The sequence below is a fragment of the Mus musculus genome, chromosome 15 (genome assembly GCF_000001635.26).
Source record: "Mus musculus strain C57BL/6J chromosome 15, GRCm38.p6 C57BL/6J".
Classification (NCBI taxonomy): Eukaryota; Metazoa; Chordata; class Mammalia; order Rodentia; family Muridae; genus Mus; species Mus musculus.
In genome coordinates this window covers 38,370,428-38,379,778 of record NC_000081.6, presented here as the reverse complement: position 1 = coordinate 38,379,778, position 9,351 = coordinate 38,370,428, and positions in this window count along the sequence as shown.

The window sequence follows — 9,351 nt, the reverse complement described above, 5'->3', positions numbered from 1 at the left end:
TATCTGTTCTTCCCATGACAGAAACCTTGTCTTTCCATGTCTGAAGATTGCTGATTGCTTATCATGCGACCATCACTCCATTAAGTGATGTCTTATCTGTTGACCTGCAACACACTCTGTACTAAGTTCTGACCATGGTGTTCCTAGGCAAGATCAGACATGCTCCAGTTTGACCACAAACATGACTCCCTCATCCTGCTTGCTACACACACACACACACACACACACACACACACACACACGCATGTGCACGTACATGACATACCTGTGTTCAGATTTAGAAAATAGTCAAAACCAGCCAGGCAGTGGTGGTGCACGCCTTTAATCCCAGCACTTGAGAGGCAGAGACAGGCGGATTTCTGAGTTTGAGGCCAGCCTGGTCTACAAAGTGAGTTCTAGGACAGGCAGGGCTATACAGAGAAACCCTGTCTCAAAAACAAAACAAAACAACAACAACAAAAGAAAATAGTCAAAACCAAAAGACTCCAAGAGGCTTTGATCCTGAGAGATTTTTTTCCCCGCTGTTGAGTTTTTCCAAAAATTTAAAAGTTACTGTTCGGGTTTGGATCCAAAATGTTCCCCACAGGCCATGTGTTTGAACCCTTGGTCCCCAGATGGTGGCACTGGTTTGGAAGGTTGGAGCAGGAGGCATGGCTGGTGGAGGTGAGCCACTAGGGATGGACTTTTATGGGTTATAGGCCAGCAGTACAGGCAGCCCAAGCTTTCTGCTTCCTAGTTGGTACCACGTGAGGCCCTCTCTGTGCAACACTTTTCCCCAAGCTTCACCTGTGTTAGTGACCAAGCCTTTGGCACTAACCCGGTAGAGGAATATTCCACATCCATAACACAAGTCCTTCCCAGCATCCCTAGCACCAGGGCCTGCAGTGGACTTTACAGTCTACCCATCTCGTTTAAACGCACACAGGTTTTGGAATGGGCAAGGAGGCAGTCGATTGGCTATAAACAATACACATTGGATTTATAGTGCTTGGGGCCCACATCATCTTCAGAGCTAGGCAATGTGTCCTCTCCTGCTCCCCTTCCCTCTGAGCAAGCGAGGGTGCTCAGAGCTACTCCTCAGAGTTCAGCTCAGGTTATGTCTTTCTTCCTTCTTTACTTTTAATTTCTTTTTGTTGTTGATGTTGAGACAGAGTTTCATGCTGTTGCAAAGACTGGCCTGGAACACACAGCAGTCCTCCTGTCTCTGCTCCCAAGTGCTGTGATCACTGGCTAGTAATTACATCACCATGCCAAGCTTAAAATTTTTAACTGAAAAAATAATTTCCAATATCTGCAAGGACTGACCCAGCATTTCCCTTCCATGTCTATGGGCTGCAAGTTACAGGGCAGGGTTCACGATCAAGGTCAACAAAGCTCTCAGGGAGACTGTGCCGTACCCTCCCCTGTGGGGCCCTGGCATTCGTCGCTGACGCTACACCTGGCTCCTCTCATCCAGGACAATGACAGGAAAGGAGGCACAACCTACTTCCTTTTCCTGTGACAACAATCTCAACAAAAGCGATTTAAGGGAGAAAGGCTTTATTCTGGCTTACAGGTCAAAGGTGTGGTCCTCCATGATGGGGATGTCCAGGGGAGGAGTTCGAGGCACTGGTCACGTGGCACCCACAGCCAGGAAGCAAAGAGCACTGAATGCCTATGGTCAATTTACTTTCTCCTTTAAAAAATAAATTAAATTACATTTATCTCTGTGTGTGTGTGTGTGTGTGTGTGTGTGTGTGTGTGTGTGTGTGCGCGCGCGCGCACAAGGTACACCATGGTGTGCACATGGAGGTTAGAGGTCAACGTGTATGGAAAGTGGTTTTCTCCTTCTGTTCTGTGAAGCCTATGGATCAAACTCAGGTCATCAGGCTTGGTAACCAGTACCTTTAAGTGAGCCATTTCATCAGTCCAGTTTCTCCTTTTTATACATCAAGGACACTGGCCCAAGGAATGGTGCTACTCATAGTGGGCAGGTTCCCCCATTCTAGTTAACCTAGTTAGGACCTCGCCACTCCAACACACATACACACACACAGTCGTTTCGGGAGGCTCATCTCAGGGAGTTCTTGATCTCATCCACTTGGTACCTGGCATTGCCCATCACTGGTGGCAAGTGAGGTACAAGACTCCATTGGACCCCATCCACGGCGCTATGAGATTGACATGCACCTGTCAAAGCTGAGGAGAAGGCTCAGTGGGCGAGGGTGCTCCAAACCAAACCTCATGACCTGAGCTCAACTCCCTGAACCCACATGATGCTAAGAGGGGGGAAATTCTAACAGGTTGTCCTCTGACCTCCATGTGTCACATCCACAATCATACAATTGCCTCAGCTGTGGGCCATCAAAAGCACCCCCAGTTCACAGACATGAACGCAGAGGCACTGAGCTTAAGAAGTGCCTGGAGTGTGAGAGCTTCTGTCATACACTGTTACACACAGTGCCAGACTAAACTGCGGGCACACTTAACCTGTGGCTCACATGCGGTCCTGGATTCAGCCCAACAGAGGACTGTAAACTTACTTAAAACAGGAGTTTGCTTGTTTGTTTTGCAACTGGAATGTGCAGTCCTCATGCATAAACTTTGTAGATGACACAGTGTGTCACAATGTCAAAGGCAGACATGCCTGGTAGAACATCAGAAATATATTGTTTCATGGTTATGGGGGCTGGAAGTGCAGGAGAGTGGTGTAGGCAGAGAGCTTATAAGAAGGGACCATTTGGCTCCTGAGATCCTTGCGGGGTCACTGAAGTCACCTGGGATGAAGCATAGCTTCCATCACTCTTGCCTTTTGTCCCATGTCCTCAGACATGGCTCTTAAGAGCATCACCCCATTCGGGCACCGTGTCTCGTGCCTCCAGCACCCAGGAGGCAGAGGCAATAGGATTGCTATAGGTCTGAGCCCAGTCTGCACTACACAGAGCTAAAGGTTAGCCTGATACAGTGTGAGACCCTGTCACAGAAAACAGCAACAAAGAAGCCAAACAAAATGCACACAGCACATCGAGGAGCATAGTTCTGTAAACCTCTGTGGCTCTAAACCCCAGCTTCTCAGCTGATACGCCACTAGAGACTATAGTCAACACTTGGTCCTGAAGCACAAAGAAGACACATAGAAAGGCCAAAGGCCGTCCTGACCGAAAGTTTAACTTTCTCAAGGCCTGGCCAGATCGATTTGCTTCAGATTTGCGTCCAGACTGTGTGTGTTCAGCCTCACCTCTGAATAACTAGCTACCACTATTCTCTCTACCTCCTCCAGATATATTTATTAAGCACCTACTATGTGACAAGTCGTATTGCACACATGGAAATCCAGCTCCGAAAAAAGGCTGAACGTGCAGAACGTCTCTTGTCCATTCTAACTGGCGAACAGACTACTTATTACTTGATAATTTATTATAAGTCACATGGTGGTGACACATGTTGGAAGGAGTGGAGAAGGTTTGAGATGATAGAGATAAAGGGAGCATGGACTGACTCAGTGAAATGTGTCATTTGGACAGAACAGAGGGACTGAGGGACTAAGCTGGGATGCTATGTGTCGAAAGATTTCCAGGCGCTGGACCAGCAAGTGCAAATGCCCAGAGGCAGAAACTTGCTGTGTGATTAAGGAGGAGCAAGGAGATCTGTGTAAATGGAGTGGAGCTGAGGGAGGGGAGAAATAAGGAATACCGTCAAAGATCATGGTGGTGAGAGTGAGGGGCAGTGGCGGGGTACCTTCTAGGCTGCTGTACCTTGGCTTGGTCACTCAGCCAAGCAGGAACTATTGGAGGGCTCTGACCACAGGAGAGACCTGATCAAACTGGACATTTTAGGGGTCTATTCGCTGCTGGAGAATGACCACACAGGGTGTGTCCAGTCATAGTTAGCTCAAGCAGGAAGTAAAGGTGGCTTAGCTGAGGGCTGGGGTAAAGTGTCAGGTTCTGGGGACAGTTCCCAGGTAAGGCTAATGGGTTTTGCCCTTGGTCCTTCCAGGATAGATGGCTGTGTGGCTGGCACAACCGACACATGTAGCTACAACCTACAGGACTCTCTGTTCGAGAGCCCTCAGCTCCCCACCTTGGAATCAGACACCTAGGGGTGGCTCCTGAGGCCATCGTGTCAGTTGCTCGGCTTGAGCAGTTTCAGAGCCTCGCTCAGTGTTCATTTCTTCCTCTGTGACCTGAGGGTGTCAATTTTCCTGTCACAGTCTATGAAGATTAAACGAGAACGTGTCAAAGGAGTAGCAGGCAATGTGATTTGTGTGCGCATGCACAGGAGCTCTGGTGCGCAGGTTTGCGGAAGTTGTGAGCAAGCTTGCGGTGATCCTCAGTGGATCACTCGGTCCCTGAATAGATAGACCCTGAATAGATAGGTTATAGATAGATATCCAGCAGAGCCAGCCTTTTATGAGGCTGATAGGGATCCCAACGCGGAACCTCCTGCTTGTAAAACAAGTTCTGTATTCTCTGAGTATCTCCTCAGCCCATGATTGTTTCAAGTAAGAGGAGAGGCCTAATAAGATGTGTGACTCTACACTTTGTGTAAAGCTAGGGCAAGTCACTGTGGAAGGAGTGTTGGGTGAGGAGAAAAGATTGCCTTTCCAGAGGGATGGGGAATTCCAACGCTCAGGCCCACCCACTGGGACAACTGGCCCATAGAGAAAAGATGACCATAAGGGAGCTCCTTGGATAGAGGTGGGGCTGTGGAAAGTGGGAACACTCCCAAAATCTGGGGAGGGTGACGTCATCCCAGCCAAAGCCAATCAAAACACCCTCTTAGGCAGCCAGTGGAGGGCTTGCTGGGCCAGGAGCTGTGGAGACTTCTAGCAGTTGCCAAGAAAAAGGAAGAGCCTAGCTTGAGGCCTTGAGCCCTGGGAGGCCCCACCCTGGCAGGAGAAAGAGACTAGGAGGTGCCGGGCCAAGTGGTCCAAAGGTCCTATCTGAATTCTCCAGCAGAGCTCTGGCGAAGTCACAGAGGCAGTAGCCGAAGCAGCCGGAGAGGTTTACTTACCAGGATGATGCGGCCTCCAACCTCTTAGAAAAGACAAAAAGGCAGGACTGGTGGCACCGGCCTGACATATCACTACTTGGGAGACTGAACTAGGGAAACTGTGAGCTTGAGAAATGTGAGATTAGTGTTCCTTTAATCTAAGATGTTATATGGTTCCTCCTTTATCCCGGTGTTCGGAAGCTAATTGGACAACTGGACATGTGAACGGAGAATCTTTTTTTTGGGGTTTTTTTTTTTTTTTTTTTTTTTTTGGTTTTTCGAGACAGGGTTTCTCTGTATAGTCCTGGAACTCACTTTGTAGACCAGGCTGGCCTCGAACTCAGAAATCCGCCTGCCTCTGCTGGGATTAAAGGCGTGCGCCACCATGCCCGGCTGTGAACAGAGAATCTTGTGCTTCTTTACCTAAAGCATTGATGCTGAGCCTTATGGGTTGCATTCTGAATGAGTTATCTTGGGGTTCAATGCCTGTGGCCGCCCATACTTCCCTGGTGTCAGAAGAATTAGGAAAGTGTGATAGACCTGAAGGTAGACACACAAGGTTTCTGGGACAGTTTCAACGCTGGAAGGCAGGAATCTGAACAGCACAGGTCCCAGTGTGGGCGTGGCCTCTATTGGGTGACCTCAATGAAACCCTTCCTTCCCCAGTACAGCCACCAGCCACCAGTCCTCACTTTAAGGAGGTTGCACGACCAGGCGGGCGGAAGGCGGGCGGGGCGGGGGAAAGAGGAGGGCGGAGACGTCCTATTCCCTAGCTGCAGCTCTGGAAGCCCCAGCGGTCCCGAGGCGCTGACGTCAGCCCGAGGCGGCCCCAGGAGGTTTTCTACATGGCCCTTCCTCGCAGCGGTCACCCCCGGAAGGCAACGCTGGGCCCTGGGCCAAGTTCAGTCCCTGCATGCCTGCTTGGGAGCTTTCTTGTGTGCCTGCTCACACAGCCTGGAGGCAGGGTACGCTGGGTGCGCATCCCTCCCATCCCTCTCTATCCCCAAGATACCCTTCTTCTGCGCTTCCTTGAGCATTCGGAATGAAATGGGCCTTGTCTCTGTCCTCGGGCTGTGTCTCACTGGTCCCTGTCTCTTTTCGTCACAGTCTCTGAGCATCATCTGAGATTTATTTCTAAGTAATAAGAACAGAGCTCGACAACATGTCGCATAACTATGGAAAGACTTCGGGATCTCCCAACCCACACCTTTAATGGGGGTGTCCAGTGCAAGCAATTGCCCTCAGTGTTTCAACGGTGTATTGAACTCTGACAAGGACTATACTGTTATTTCTCCCATTTACCAGATGGGCTTTACCTGTGTGTAGTACCAGATGGGTCTATACCTGAGCTTCATTCCCAGCCTTCACTCTGAGAGGAGAAACAGACATTACCAACTTGTCTAAGGCCACACAGCTCTTAGGTGCAGAGCCTATGCTGACAGTCCCATCTTGTGACCTCAAAGCTGAATGCCTTATACCATAGGACACTTCTGAGGAGCATGTTCATTCCTCAAGGCCGGTCAGGAATGAAAGAGACCTGTGGTCACACATGTTGCCCAAGTACAGTTGAACTCTACGTGTGTCTAAGGTTCCCCAGGGGCTATTCAGCTTTGAGTACAAAATAACTGAAAAATATTAATGCTGATCTTTTTTTAAAAAAGTATGAACCTTTATTCATCTTTCATCACAGAATAAAAGGCGCTCACATGACATCTGCACTGTTTAAGTATTCAAGGTAATCTAGAGACGTTTTATTTATTTTTTGTTGGATATTTTCTTTATTTACATTTCAAATGTTATTCCTTTTCCTGGTCCCCACCCCAAACCCTCTATCCCATCTTCCCTCCCCCTGCTTCTATGAGGGTGTTCCTCCACCCACCCACCCACCCACCCACCCACCCACCTTCTCCCCCTCAGTTCCCATACACTGGGACATAGAGCCTTCATAGGACCAAGGGCCTCTCCTCCCATTGATGCATGACAAGGCCATCCTCTGCAACGTATGCAACTGGAGACATGTATACTCCTTTGTTGATGGCTTAGTTCCTGGGAGCTTTGGGGGTTCTGGTTGGTTGATATTGTTCTTCCTGTGGGGTTGCAAACCCCTTCAACTCCTTCGGTCCTTTCTCTAACTCGTCTATTGGGGACCCGGGTCTCCATCAGATGGTTGGCTGTGAGCATCCATCTCTGTATTTGTAAGGCTCTCACAGGGCCTCTCAGGAGACAGCCATATCAGGCTCCTTTCAGCATGCACTTCTTGGCATCTACAATAGTGTCTGGGTTTGGTGATTGTATATGGGATGGATCCCCAGGTGGGACAGTCTCTGGGTGGCCTATCCTTCAGTCTCTGCTCTACACTTTATCTCCATATTTGCTCCCGGGAGTATTTTGTTCTCCTTCTAAGAAGGACTCCAGCGGTGGGTGATCTAAGTGGAGGAAGTTCATCCGTTACATGCGCATACCCAGCTTTATAGAACAACCTGAGCACCCTCAGGCTTTGGTACGCTCAGGGGTCGTGGAATGAACCCTCCTCAAATATTGAAATGTTCTTTATTGAATTCCACTTCTTGGAGAGTCTTGAAACACTGGCAGATTGAAGGCTCGAACGGTCTTTCCATGCATAGTTTCTGCCGAAGTCCCCTCACCCATCCTCTCCCCAGCTTTGGCTCATCTGCAATCACTGCCCTTAGGGAAATGTCACTGCTCACCACGTCTTACCTATCGTCAGAAAGCGCTGCAGGAAGTCCTTAGGTTTCGCTTGCTTTTGCTCACTGCCGTGTTCCCTCTGTTCACTTTCCTGAAGAGTTCCTTAGCCAAGGAAGACACCTCATATCCTTCAGGCAACCCAGTCCCGTGGTCCTCTAGGGTAGGTCCTCCTTACTGTGCTTGCTACATGATAGTGCCACTCACGCAGCTCACGAGGACTTCCCATTTCAGCCCTTAGGGGCCTCTGCTGCAAACATGAAGGGAAGTTCTGAGAGCAGCATTTCCCTCAGTTTAGGCAGCAGGAACACAAGAGGGATTTACCAAGGCTTTGCTCATCACACCCTTCCTAACCCTCTCGAGAGCACTGCACAGCTCTGAGGCCCTCTCCATCTTGGCTGGTGTCCCCATCTCCGCCTTTTCTCCTCAGAGCCCTGCACCACACCACACCAGTCCCCTCAGCTGCCCTGTGTGGATCCTACCAGCCGGTTCCTCCTTTCCATTTCCTGGAACTCTGTGTTACCTGGGATTCTGAGCCCCTCAGCACTAGCCACAGTCAGGGGACAGTGACCACAGTTCGGAGCCAAGCCTTCTCTGGAGACTTGAGTCGCCACTATGGAGTGGGATTCTACCCTCTGGACTTTCAGTGAAGTCTTGGTGGAGAGCTAGTCTTCCAGACAGCTGCTACCCTGGCTTCCATCCTCCATCCCATCTGCTCTTCCTAGCACCGGCTCCATTAGGCGTCTCCCCTCCCCCTGCCTCCCACACCATGGGAGCACCCCCACACCATGGGAGCACCCCCACACCATGGGAGCACCCCCACACCATGGGAGCACCCCCACACCATGGGAGCATCATGTTGGACAGCACCACTACAAGAGGAATCCCAGGTGTCTGCATTGCCTGGGACATAGTCTAGCTTTTAGCCGCTTGCTCTTCTTAGCGCTCACGACTCTCCCATACCCTCCTAGCTTAACACCTAGTCACTTGTTGAGGGGGGAGAAGATAAATCAAGGTCATGGATACCACAGGATATGCATCAAAATTTTCTTCCTATCTACTGAGCTACTACCCGATCCCCTCCTTTTCATTTCATTTGAGAAGCAGGCCAGAATCTAAATGCACTCTGCATATCCTGGGGAGGCAGGTTGCCAGGGTTCAAACCCACTTTTGCCACTCATTGTCTGTGTGAGCATGGGTAAACTTCTTTACCTCTCAGTGCTTTGCTTCCTCAAGTGTGTCAAGTGGGAGAAAACAGCCATGTGTCATATAATGTCCTCTCTCAATTATACATGAGAGTAGTTCCACACAACCGTGTTCTAAGGTCACTAGAGTCATCCCAGTTTGTGTAAAAACACTGTGATGGTCACACAACATGTTTCTCAGAACCCATCCGGAGATGTCAAGCTGGCCAGGACTGTGCTCTCTTTCTGTGGGAACCTCATGGAAAGATCAGTCACAGTGAGCGTGTGACACAGGCCTGGCTCATAGAGAATGCTAATGAGGACTAACTGCCATCATTTCCTGCTCTGGCTCCCTAGACCTTCTGCCCCCCATCACTTCTAGATTGTCCTTCTAGCTTTTAAAGATGCACCAAGCCCTCCGGATTATGTCTTGATCGGGCTTCCTTTTTTATTTTCTCCCATCCCACCCAGACTTCCCAATGCTTCTGCTATC